Genomic DNA, 13,743 nt, shown 5'->3' on the forward strand with positions numbered 1-13,743 from the left:
GCCGATTAATCCTTTGCCTGAACCGTAGCATAACACTAAGTCTGCATATTTCTGTTTGAAATAATGGGATTCTAATTCACTGATTACGTTGTTCATGCGCCAGGGAATGAGTAATCATGTTCTAATGACAGCGCACTATCAAAATAATACTCACAGAATGTCTATGTAAATGAAGTGGAAGGAAAGTCAGTGTATAGCGTCCTATAGAAGATGAGATTATAGACTGATTACAATTTGGGAATTGTGGAGCAATGGGGAAGGAATCTGGTTGTGTCCATTATATAGGTACTATCCTGTCATTCGTCTTAAGTGATGTAGGGGAACTACCGAAGACCTAAATTTGGGTGGTCGTTCTCTCGAATGTGACTGCAGTGTGCTAACCACTGAAAAACCTCGTTGGGTGAATAGGATAGAGTTGTTATGCACCGAGTCTGGCAGTGATACCATTGTTAATGGGACTAATCACAGGGATCAACACAACCAATAAGAAACGTGCAATGAGCGTGAGCAGAGAGACAACCTACGCACTGAGTGCCGACAGTTCTCGACAATTTGTAAATGACACAAATAATTAAAATAAACAAAGGAAAATCCAGGATGGAATGTAACATCCTCCCAACCTTGTACAGAACCAGTGTCTTATCTACCAATTCTCCCACCAACTCCAAAAGTCCCACCATCTGGTCACATTGGAGCATTCCCCTCGTAACTCAGTACCACCCAGGACTGGAGCAACTGTATTATATTCTCTGCCAGGTTTCTGAAACGTTGTACTTAGGGAAAGGCAGATTTCGGTGTGGATGGAGCCTTACTCAGTTACCATTGGTCGCTCAGTTTCTATTTTCAAATTACCTACACTTTTTTTGGAACCAGTAGCATATAAGGCTGACAACAAGCAAAAATTATCAAATTTAGCTGTTAAGACAATATCTAATTGAAAATTCCTTAGACAAAAAAAATGGTTCAAATGGCTCTGAGCACTATGGGACTTAACATCTATGGTCATCAGTCCCCTAGAACTTAGAACAACTTAAACCTAACTAACCTAAGGACATCACACAACACCCAGTCATCATGAGGCAGAGAAAATCCCTGACCCCGCCGGGAATCGAACCCGCACGACCACGAGCTGCGGACTTCCTTAGACAAATTGCATTCATGGCTGAAGGCATTATTGACCAGAAATTCAAATTATTCGTCAGCTAAAGTCCCCAATAGTAATAACTCAAAAAACAATTTGACAGTTGAAGGCCTCGATAGCAAATTCCTACTAAAATATTATCAAAAGGACAATCGTATTAAGAGATAACATGTCATTAAAAATTCTTAAGACAAATTGCATTCATGGCTGAAGGCCTTATTGGCAATCATCACAGTCTGACCAAATCTGGAGAGAAGTGGGCCTCAAACGCTGCTCCAAGGATCGATCTGGGAACATCGCTTAACTTCGTAAACGATGAGACAGGTGGCGAAGAGTTGTATTCACTTAACCGGATGGCAACTCAAACTAGTCCCAGCTTAAACGCAGACCAACACTCTTGCAAAATCGATCTAGCGTCTGGTAACCAACACAACGATGGAATAACCCAGGCAAGGCGGAACCGGCGGGCAGCATTGCATCTTCAGAATCCAGTGTTTAGAACATTCAGAAGCAGAAGGAACCACTACGACCAAGGTAGTCCAAAAGAAACAATCAAGAAGGCTGTGGAGCTACACGCCTTACCGGACGACAGGGCAAGGCGAGGAAAGGCACTCCGCGAAAATACGCTTATCTCCAGGTCAGGCAACTGGGGCGTTAGCAGCCACAAGGCACAAGAGTACCGCTGTTTGAACTTCACAGATGAACACAAGGAATTCTATGATTTATAATAAGAAGCGGAGATGGCAAACTAATCTCGCGAAAACCAATCGCTCCACTCACTGCTCCTCGTCTCAGCGACCCTGCCAGCAGCAACGTGCGAGCAAACGGCGTGATCTCAAAATAGTCGAGGTTTCACTACTGGGTTAATGTTCACTCAACTCAAACGTCCTGGGTCCAGTGGACAATGAGGTTGTGGCCCTCGCAACTGCAGCCCCTCAATCTGGCAATGCCTTCGTGCCGCCAGCGGTCCCAGCATGTCCATGCGCTGCTGGACCTCACTGCTGCTCCATCCCAACCGAACTGCCGACACACCCGATCCTGAAACACTTGACGTCCTTCCAAAGATAGTACCACAGTACTAGATATCGATAAACGCTGCTGCTGCCACTCATGGACAGACAACGCTAGCAAACGTATTGGCGCCAGTAACCACAAGAAGAATACAAGAGGCCACTATCCCTATTACACGATGCTAACCTACAAACGGCACCCACGCGAGCCACACACGGGTCAGTTTCGATTACCTCTCATTGGGCCCTGAAATGAGAAATGTCCTGCCCACTATCCTTTCCATTCCTCCCACAGTGGTATTCCACTGTCCACTGAACCTAGTCAATATACTTGTCCATCCTTACACAACCCTTGCTATCAATCCCTCATCGCTCATACCCCTGTAATGGACCTAGATGCAAGACCTGTCCCATACATTTTCCCACCACCACTCCAGTCTGGTCACTTACATCACCTATCCCATCAAAGACAGGGCTACCTCTGAAACCGGTCACGTGGTCTACAAGCTAAGCTTCAGCCACTGTGCTGCATTCTATGTAGGCATGACAACCAAAAAGCTGTCTGTCTGTATGAATGGCCACCATCAAACTGTGGCTAAGAAATAAATGGACCACACTGTTGCCAAACATGATATCTCTCATTTCAGTGACTTCTTCACAGCCTGTGCCTTATGGATCCTTCCCACCAACACCAGCTTTTCTGAATTGCGCAGGTGGGATCTCTCCCTGTAATACACCTTACATTCCCATAACCTTCCGGCCTCTACCTTCATTAGTCACTGTCCTCACCCATCCAACACCTTCCGGCCTCTACCTTCATTAGTCACTGTCCTCACCCATCCAACACCTTCTCTGTTCCCATTCCAGCACTACATAGCTGTCATTCCACAACCACACCCAGTCTTTTTATTTCTCTCCTTTTCCGCTACTTCCCCCACTCTCCCCTCGCCACTCTCCCCTGCCCTCATCCTAACTTGCAGCACTTCGCTCTTCGCCACCCCCACCATACTATCCCTCCCCATGCCAAGTCCAGCCTGCTCCTTACCCTCAAATCAGTAGCCACTGCCATCATGCACTGGTACTGATGCTCGCAGTGTGGTTTCAGTTGCCTGAGACTGCAGTCATGTGTGTGAGTTGTATTTAGGTGAGTGTGTGTGTTTGTCTGTGTATGTATGTCTATTGTTGACGAAGGCCTTAATGGCCGAAAGCTGTATTTTGTGAAAGTCTTTTTATTGTGCCTATCTGCAACTCAGCATTTCCACTATATTGTTACAAATAATTAAATTATTTATTTCTGGACAGTTATTTACAGGGCTTTTCTCTTTTTCACCAGCACTATTTATATGGGTCACTATTACTTAAATTTCATGACTACATTATTTCAGGTTTACACTCATCGTTTCCCAATACATTTTATTAGTGCAGGAGCTTCATAAGTCTACCACAAATTTTATTTCTGACGCTACTCGTTTATCATCATGTGCACAGCAGTTCTTCAGTTTACATATCAAAGACTCTAGTTCCTTCACTTTTCGTCTCTTCCTCTTGTCTTCACCTTTCCTGTGGATCTGTTTAAGCTAAGTTAGAGGTTTTCGTCGACACTGAAACATCAAAAACATCATATGAAAAGGTAGTCTGGTATGGTCTATGCAACGCAAGCGCTTAATCCTGTCACCGTTATAAACAGGAATTAATTCTACACATAAACCACATTGTGTTTGCAGTTTCCCATTGTATGTAGTTTTATCAGTGAAGCTCAACTTCATTGGCGTGTAGCAGCAGTTAGCTGCCTAGCACGTTATTACGAAACTTGATGCATTATAAAGCTCTTACTGTACGATAAAAGCAGCAGCAGCGTGCGGCGTCAATGCTGTCACAGGTACACACTTACACCCCCTCCCCTCCTCCCCCCCACACACACGCCCCAAAGATAGATTAAAAATACACTCCTGGAAATGGAAAAAAGAACACATTGACACCGGTGTGTCAGACCCACCATACTTGCTCCGGACACTGCGAGAGGGCTGTACAAGCAATGATCACACGCACGGCACAGCGGACACACCAGGAACCGCGGTGTTGGCCGTCGAATGGCGCTAGCTGCGCAGCATTTGTGCACCGCCGCCGTCAGTGTCAGCCAGTTTGCCGTGGCATACGGAGCTCCATCGCAGTCTTTAACACTGGTAGCATGCCGCGACAGCGTGGACGTCAACCGTATGTGCAGTTGACGGACTTTGAGCGAGGGCGTATAGTGGGCATGCGGGAGGCCGGGTGGACGTACCGCCGAATTGCTCAACACGTGGGGCGTGAGGTCTCCACAGTACATCGATGTTGTCGCCAGTGGTCGGCTTAAGGTGCACGTGCCCGTCGACCTGGGACCGGACCGCAGCGACGCACGGATGCACGCCAAGACCGTAGGATCCTACGCAGTGCCGTAGGGGACCGCACCGCCACTTCCCAGCAAATTAGGGACACTGTTTCTCCTGGGGTATCGGCGAGGACCATTCGCAACCGTCTCCACGAAGCTGGGCTACGGTCCTGCACACCGTTAGGCCGTCTTCCGCTCACGCCCCAACATCGTGCAGCCCGCCTCCAGTGGTGTCGCGACAGGCGTGAATGGAGGGACGAATGGAGACGTGTCGTCTTCAGCGATGAGAGTCGCTTCTGCCTTGGTGCCAATGATGGTCGTATGCGTGTTTGGCGCCGTGCAGGTGAGCGCCACAATCAGGACTGCATACGACCGAGGCACACAGGGCCAACACCCGGAATCATGGTGTGGGGAGCGATCTCCTACACTGGCCGTACACCACTGGTGATCGTCGAGGGGACACTGAATAGTGCACGGTACATCCAAACCGTCATCGAACCCATCGTTCTACCATTCCTAGACCGGCAAGGGAACTTGCTGTTCCAACAGGACAATGCACGTCCGCATGTATCCCGTGCCACCCAACGTGCTCTAGAAGGTGTAAGTCAACTACCCTGGCCAGCAAGATCTCCGGATCTGTCCCCCATTGAGCATGTTTGGGACTGGATGAAGCGTCGTCTCACGCGGTCTGCACGTCCAGCACGAACGCTGGTCCAACTGAGGCGCCAGGTGGAAATGGCATGGCAAGCCGTTCCACAGGACTACATCCAGCATCTCTACGATCGTCTCCATGGGAGAATAGCAGTCTGCATTGCTGCGAAAGGTGGATATACACTGTACTAATGCCGACAATGTGCATGCTCTGTTGCCTGTGTCTATGTGCCTGTGGTTCTGTCAGTGTGCTCATGTGATGTATCTGACCCCAGGAATGTGTCAATAAAGTTTCCCCTTCCTGGGACAATGAATTCACGGTGTTCTTATTTCAATTTCCAGGAGTGTAGGTCCATTTCCCCGGTTCCCTTGAAGGTTTCTGCGGTTTTTCCATCAGGTGGCTGGTGCAAATGGGTATCCCCTCACAGACATTCCCAGTCCATAAACCCCTATATCCTACTCCCAGTCCACTGCGATCTTACGCTGAAGTGAACGAAGTTCTGCAACAGCCTGTCAACCTCTCATAAGGAGACAATGAAAGGTGGGAAAAAAATGTGTGGTGGTGAATTGCAAACATAATTCGGTCGTTGAACAGTAAAATGAAGTAGTAATCGGTAAGAAGGAAATGTGGTTCTGCCTTGAGCAAACACAATTTTTCTTGCCTTACTACCCATACGTGTTTCGCAGAAATTTGTGTATCTACAGTGGGTTTTATTTATTATTTTATTATTACATATTGGTATTCACAAGTATTTTTGGTATTTGAGGCACAGCTACAATTATTGCCATCCAGTATCTCAGTTTTTGTGCATCTCACGTTTTCATGTTTCTATTGGGTATTTGAGTGGAGTTTTGTAATGGGAAAGTATCGAAACGATATTGAAAATCGTAATTACCAGCACTCGGTAAATCGAAAAGATTATCGATATATCGACGGAAAAAATAACGACGTATCGGTCAAATAAAGTATCGGATGCACACTGTAAACATACTGCCGGTTTTAGATGGTTGACATGGCTCTGAGCACCATGAGACTTAACATCTGAGGTCACCAGTCCCCTAGAAGTTAGAACTACTTAAACCAAAATAACCTAAGGACAACACACACATCAATGCCCGAGGCAGGATTCCAACGTGCGACCGTAGCGGTCGCTCGGTTCCAGACTGAAGCGCCTAGAACCGCTCGGCCACTGCGGCCGGCCCGGTTTTAGAGCTGTGTATTTACGTACTGATTTATTATTAGATATTCTGTGCATCAACAAGCTAGTAGCCTGCTTATTCTCCTCAGAGCAAGAACTGAGAGGAAAACGATGCACGTTCGCGCTTGGCGATTACCACTTTGCTAACAGCTGTAACTGCAGGTAAGGGTCACAATAAAAGGTGTCCGTTGAGTCCGCCATTCGGTTTCGTCACATATGAAATTTGTCAGGAACTCTTAATGTCGACTTCACTGTTTTTTATTTCCATTTCTGCAAACGCTAGCAGTTGTAGCGTCAAAATTGCGTGGTGAAGATAAACGTTGCAGTTTCCGTTGGTAAAGGTGGGCGCCGATTACGTCATCATTTCCACCTACACGCCTCGCCCACCGCAGAGACGAATATAGTCTTTTAGATTTTTGTTCATCATTTTTAGTAACTGTTTGTTGATGTGACGAAATAGCACTCTAGTTGCGTTAAAAATTGTTCTTTAACGCAACAGGTGTGTTATTTCTTACACCGAATGTCTTGTTATTCCAAAACCACCGTCCCCCCAGCTGAAATCGGACTTCTTCTTTGTGCCATCCATATTTGTTTCACACAGCCAAAGAGAAATACTGGACGTCTTGAAAGCACAAAAAGTAGTAAGACTCCTTCACACAGCGAAAGTAAAGTTATGTTCTATTACAATTTCAAATATTTATCAAAACTTTCCAAAAAATATTTAATATAAAAGAAAAATATCGGCCCTACGTACTGTCCTTTCGATATCGATATATCGGTGACAAAAATTATCGATATTTCATCAACAGCTCTACATCCTAACACACAATGTTTCATTTTCAGTTAACATCACACGAACAGTGTGTGAAACACCACTCAGATATCCATTAGAAGCACGAAAACGCGAGATGTACCAAAAATGAGATACTGCAAGGTAATAATTGCGGCTGTTCCGCAAATAACAGACAGATAATAAGATAACAAACAAAACCAAGTAGAGGTGGAGAGACTTACCTGAAATATGTGTGGGTACTAAACCAAGAGAAAGTGTTTGCTCAAGGCAGAACCACATTACCTTATTACGTATTAGGAAACAAAAGAGGCCAAGAAAAGAGCTTCGACCAAAAAATGAATTCGTAATATTCCTGTGAATTTATACTGTATCTTTAAAGCCGGCCGCGGTGGTCTCGCGGTTCTAGGCGCGCAGTCCGGAACCGTGCGACTGCTACGGTCGCAGGTTCGAATCCTGCCTCGGGCATGGATGTGTGTGATGTCCTTAGGTTAGTTAGGTTTAAGTAGTTCTAAGTTCTAGGGGACTGATGACCAAAGCAGTTGAGTCCCATAGTGCTCAGAGCCATTTGAAGCATTTTTGTATCTTTAAATTATGACGACGTATTATTTCATAAGTATCTGAAAAGGACGCAGAAGAGAAGACTTAACTTGAAAACAATCGTCAGGAAGGATCAATGTAGAAGGAAGTGGGATACGGAAGTACTGAGGAGGGTGGAGACGCGTTGGAAGTTCTCTAAGAATGGAGATACTGCTTTAAGCAATACCAGCAGGCATTTCAGTTAAAGAGAAGTGGACATCTACAAAGATTTCAATTCCAAATGCTCGGTAGATAAACAAAGGTACAAGGGCGGTAACTGTAAATAAACCTTCGATAACAGAAAAAAAACTTCAATTGATAGACAAAAGAAGAAAGTAAAAACATGTTCGAGAAAATGACAAGACACTTAGTAATGACATAAATAAGAAATGCGAGGAAACCGAGGTGAAATAGCTGCAGGAAAATGTGAAGGAAGGCAAACCATATGTAAAAGTCAGAAGGTTGCTTGAAATTAAAACTAAGGGCGACTGTATTAACAGTTCAACGGGTATTCCACTGTTGAATACAGAGGCGAGAGCTCATACGAGGAAAGGGTACACGTAAGACCTCTAAGAGGCGAAGGACCGATTAAAGCACAAAGTGGAGTCTATATCGAAGACATATGGGACCCAGTCTTAGAGCCAGAATTTAAAAGAGCTTTAGAAGACACGAGAATAAATAACGCAGAAGGGATAGATAACATTCCATAGGAATTTCTGCAATCATTGCGAGCAACTGGCTCCAAAGAACTATTAATGTTTGTGTGTAAAATGTATGAAGCGGCGAGCTACCTTCAGACTTACGGAATAACATCATCCACACAACTCCGAAGATGCCGAAGACAGCGTAATAGCTCATGCATCTATTATGGTGACAAAAATAATATACAGAAGAATGGAACACAAAATTGAGGACGTGTTGGATGATGGTGACTTTGTGATTAGGTAACGTAAAGATGCAAGAGAGGCCTTTGTGACACTCTGCTTGATAATTGAAGCAAGATCTAAGAAAAATCAGGAAACGCCCGCAGAATTTCTCGACGTATTCAAAGCTTCCGACAATGTAAAATATTGCAAATTGCTTTAAAATCTGAAAAAGGGTTTAAAGTACAGTAAAATGCGAGTAATATACAGTATGTACAAAAACCAAGAGGAAGCAATAAGACTGGAAGACCAAGAACGAAGTGCTTGAATTATAAAGGGTGTAAAAAAGGGACGCAGTCTTTCGCCCCTACCGTTCAACGTATACATAAAAAAAGCAATCATGGAAATACAAGAAAGGTTCAAGACTGTAACCGAAAGTCAGGATGAAAGGATATCAGTTATAAGGTTCATTGAAGCCACTTTTATCCTCAGTTAAAGAAACGAAAAATTAAAGAAGTTCGAGTTGTGAAATGGAGCTTCAGTGTACATTAATAGATTATTGAAACGTAATCGTATTTGTGGTTTATTGGCCAATTATATTATACAGCTGCCACATGTCCCACATATTTACAAATGCTGAGTATAGTATTTGTACGTCGGTTTCGAAATGAAGATGCTCCAGCTGCTTGCAAAGTTCCAGATTCAGGAGCATTTACTCCCGTTTTCGTTGAAATGCATCAGACGCAGTGAGCAGTAGTCTTACCTTAATTGAACATGCAAATGAACATGTTGTGGATCAGGTAGAATACTTGATTCGGTTGGTAGAACGGAGTCCTGCAGTAAGTATCTGCATAATTTCTGCACGTATTGGTGTTCCAGATGCAAGAATATTTTGAACATTCCGTAGGTGCGGCCTCTATCCTTATCATTTACAACGGATTCAACAACTGAGAGAGAGAGAGAGAGAGAGAGAGAGAGAGAGAGAGAGAGACGAAGATATGCGGCTGGAATTATGTTGTCGACTACTTACAAATCACCGTGTAATCCCGTGAATATCGTTGACTGATGAAGCTAATGACACTCGTGAAGGTTTCAGTAACACTCGAAACTCATATTGGTGGGCGGATGGAAGCACACATACTTTTGTGGCAACAAATGTTAAGGAACGCTTCTCTATAAGTGTATGGTACGGATTGATAAGCATTTGTTTGGACCATTTCTGTCACCGCATCTTGTTACACTGCCCCGTTAACTAGACTTTGTAGAAAACAAGATTCCGGCGTTACTAGAAGAGTTTCAGTTTGTTTCTAGGATGGTTATGTTCTCCCAGCATGACGGGACCTCTGTTCGTTCTAGTCGTCTCATGAAACATCATGTAAACCAACTTTCCCTTGGAGACGGACTGACAGATAAGGTCAAATTTCTTGCCTACTGAGGTCTCCGGACTTTATCCCTTTGGTTTTTATCTGTGGGGGTGGCTGAAAGGTGATATCTACAAGGAAACAAAGACACAAGAAAAATGGTTCAAATGGCTCGGAGCACTATGGGACTTAACTTCTGAGGTCATCAGTCGCCTAGAACTTAGAACTACTTAAACCTAACTAAGCTAAGGACATCACACACATCCATGCCCGAGGCACGATTCGAACCTGCGACCGTAGCGGTTGCGCGGTTCCAGACTGAAGCGCCTAGAACCGCTCGGCCACTCTGGCCTGCAAAGACACAAGAGACAAATTGAATGTTCAGTATATGAATAGCGCTGTCCTCATAACAGAACGCCAGAATGACTTCAGAAGAACTTCACGTGATGTTATCAAGAGAATTATGAAGTCTATGAAGGTCGAAGTGGGCTTTATGAAATGAACTTTGTAATCATTTGCGTTTGCTTAATATATTCATAGATTACTTAGGTTGGTTATATTTACTGTAACCACTTAAAAAATATGTTTTATTGAATGTTTTATTGCAAGTAGTTTATCCAGACAACTCGTAAAATTTTTACAAGTCTTCCTGAAACAGCCTATATAAATCCATGGCGGGCTGGGCTGCGCAAGGGCAGACTATACAACAGACGCTACAGAAGTCTAAACTGCACATAATAAACACTAGCGCAACTGAATGCCTAAGGTAACTACGTCAAGGTGTACCGATGGTAGATGCGGTAGTCGACCTCATTTCAACACTATGCTGTTTCATTAAGCCTCGTACACACCTGTCGATAAGTGGTGGACCTCGAAACTTCTGAGTCTTCTGGGCTGTAAGCCGTGGCTGACTCGTGTGATGCTTTGCATTAAACCTTGGTTGGTATTATGTGATTAGTCTCCCGCGGTTATCGCGATTAAGCTGTTGTCCTCTCTCTCCCCGAGTGGCAGCGGCAGCGTGTATCAATATTCGCACCGTTGTTCTATCTTTGGCCTCGCGCTTATAGTTCCTGGCTGAGCCGTGTGCGGTCAGTTGGTCGGTTGGCGTGGAGCAGCGAGGTAGTCACTGTGACGCGTGAATGGTTAGGGCCGCTGGCAGCGTCCACACACGGTGGGAGTGTGAGGGGCTGTTCCCATTGCTAAGAGGTCCGTGGCCCATCGATCCCGGACACGAAACTTGAGTCCTTACTTAAACTTCCATCCAGCCCCAACTATTCACATTGTGTCGTTTGAATTTCGTTGTGGGCTGTTGGTACATTCCCGCGAGCAAATACGTACGTTTTCAAGTTGGCGAAATTCCAGCCTCCCTCCTGTGGAGTTTAACTTGATTATTTTGAAATGAAGTGCACCAGCGGAATCTTCTGCCTTGTGGCCGTTAACGTTCCGCTTCCCTGCCCTGGGCGTTGACGTAAAGCCAGGTAGTGTATTTTCCTCATCGTGTTGTGGCTGTCCAGCACGGCGTGTAGTTTGACAGCTGAATGTGTAATTCGTTGTGGGCACCGATACTATCTGCGTTGTTCCGTTGAACTCCCTGTTGTGTGCTAGTCGGGTGGAGCGGAAGTTATTCTGTCGCTTGGTCCATTGACTGTCTGTTGGTTGGATTGCCTGCGGATTGAGAATTGTTGGGCCGACTGCCTGTCTCACCTAAGCGACCATTAGTGTTTGAATTTCAGGCCGACCCTTGGAAACTTCTGAGCGCCGTTTGATGTGCTGCCTTTTCTTATTTGTCTTTGTTGTTTGTTTATGTATGGCTTCTAGCCGATTTTAAATTAAAAGTTGTTTTGCCCTTAAGGTGTGAGATTGTTTGGGCCTTCAGCCTGATTTAAAGAAATTTTAGGATAAGGCCTTTTGCCCATTAAAATTCAAATTCCTGTTTTGAGCCTTAAGTTTTTGGCCTTCAACCGATTTTATGTTAAAGTTGTTTTGCCGCCAGGGCGTGAGATTGTTTGGGTCTTCAGCCTAATTTGGAGAAATCTTTTAAGATAAGGACTTCTGCCTTTTAAATTCAATTTTTTTTTTTTTTTAGTCTTAAGTTATTGGCCTTCGGCCGATTTTAAATTAAAGTTGTTTTGACGTTAAGGCATGAGATCGTTTGGGCCTTCAGCCTAAGTTGCAGAAATGTTTTAAGATGAGGCCTTCTGCCTTTTAAAATTAAAATTTTTGTTTGGAGTCTTAAGTGACTGGCCTTCAGCCGATTTTAAATTAAAGATGTTTTGCCCTTGGGGCGTGAGACTGAATGGCGCATTTAGCTGGGAATTAAGTTCTAAAATTAATGTTGGGCTCGCTCTGTTTTCATTGTTTCCTTTACTCTTGTAATGTTTGTCAAATGAATAGGGTAGTATGTTCACGTGCAACTCACAGCCACTCTTATTGGCTCCTTTCCACAAATTAAACTATCTGTCCTGCCCTGTCCAGCCCACTGTATTTACTACTCCTCCACTCCTACCTTCCTCATATACGTCTTTAGAGTCAGCCTCTTCCACAGATCACCTCCTCACAAAGGGAGCCCTGATTTTCAACCGCCATCACCCAGTTGACCTGTCGCATTCCCCTCACAATCCTACTGCTGCCAATGATGTCTCCTGTACAATGACCACCTCACCAAAAACTGTAAGAGCCCCTCCACCTGCCCCCATTGTGAAGCCTCCCACTTCCTTAGACAGTATCTCAACGTCACCTCTCCACCTTTCTGCAACACCTGCAATGAACCTCACCCCACATACTCTTCAAATGCAAAGCCAGACCCCCTCCCACCAACCCTGAGCTCACTGTCCCCATTCGCCCCTTCAAACGTATGTTCCTCTCCCACAACACACCAATCCTGCAAGTAAATCCTCACTCTCCTCAACCTCCTTGGTCATATCGCTGCGGACATCCTCGATTCCATTAATCATGACCACCTTCCTGTCCTTCTCACCATCTCCTCAACCTGTGGCCACCCTACAGACCCTGCCCAGCTGGCCCTCCAAAGTCCATCCACAACTACTGCCGTGCCAACTGGGTTACCTACTGGGAACCCATTGTCTCATGGGTCGACAGCCACCCCCTCGCCTTTCACCATGGTGCTGACATCTCCCATGGCTCTTTCTTCCTTTAGTAAACCGTCACTGATGCCGTGGAGGTCCACATTCCTACCAAATTCATCCACCCCCACCGCCTACACTTCCTCCCCATTCTGTCCTTCCTCTTCAAGAATCCTGCAGGCTCTACCACTCCTTCCTCTGCTCCCATTACCAGGATACACTCATCCACCACCGGCAATTACAGTGACACATCCAGAACCTCCTTACAACAAAGAAATGCTGGGACTGGTGCCAGACATGCACATGCCTCACTTTCATCCTTCCTGTCAACTCCTCCAAGTACTGGTCAGCCTTCCACTGCCTTACTGGTAGCCATACCACCCTGCATTACTCTGTTCTTCATGAAAATCGCCTCTTCCCTCCTGACGATCCCCATTTTGATTACTCCCTCTTCCCCACTGTCCTTGACCCCACTGACACCTCTCTCCCATCACTCGCCCCTAGTTTCCAGTGCTTGTATCAGTTATCTCCCACAAATCAACACTCCCATCACCACACACGATTTCACACTTGCCCTCTGCTTAACCGCAACACCACCCCTGGTCATGATGGTGTCACCTACCACCACCTCAAGGAATCTCCCCTGGCCTTCCTGGCTGCCCTTGCTACCCCCTACAACATCCTCCTCTCCAATAGCT

The sequence above is a fragment of the Schistocerca americana genome, chromosome 6, assembly GCF_021461395.2.
Source record: "Schistocerca americana isolate TAMUIC-IGC-003095 chromosome 6, iqSchAmer2.1, whole genome shotgun sequence".
NCBI classification, from domain to species: Eukaryota; Metazoa; Arthropoda; class Insecta; order Orthoptera; family Acrididae; genus Schistocerca; species Schistocerca americana.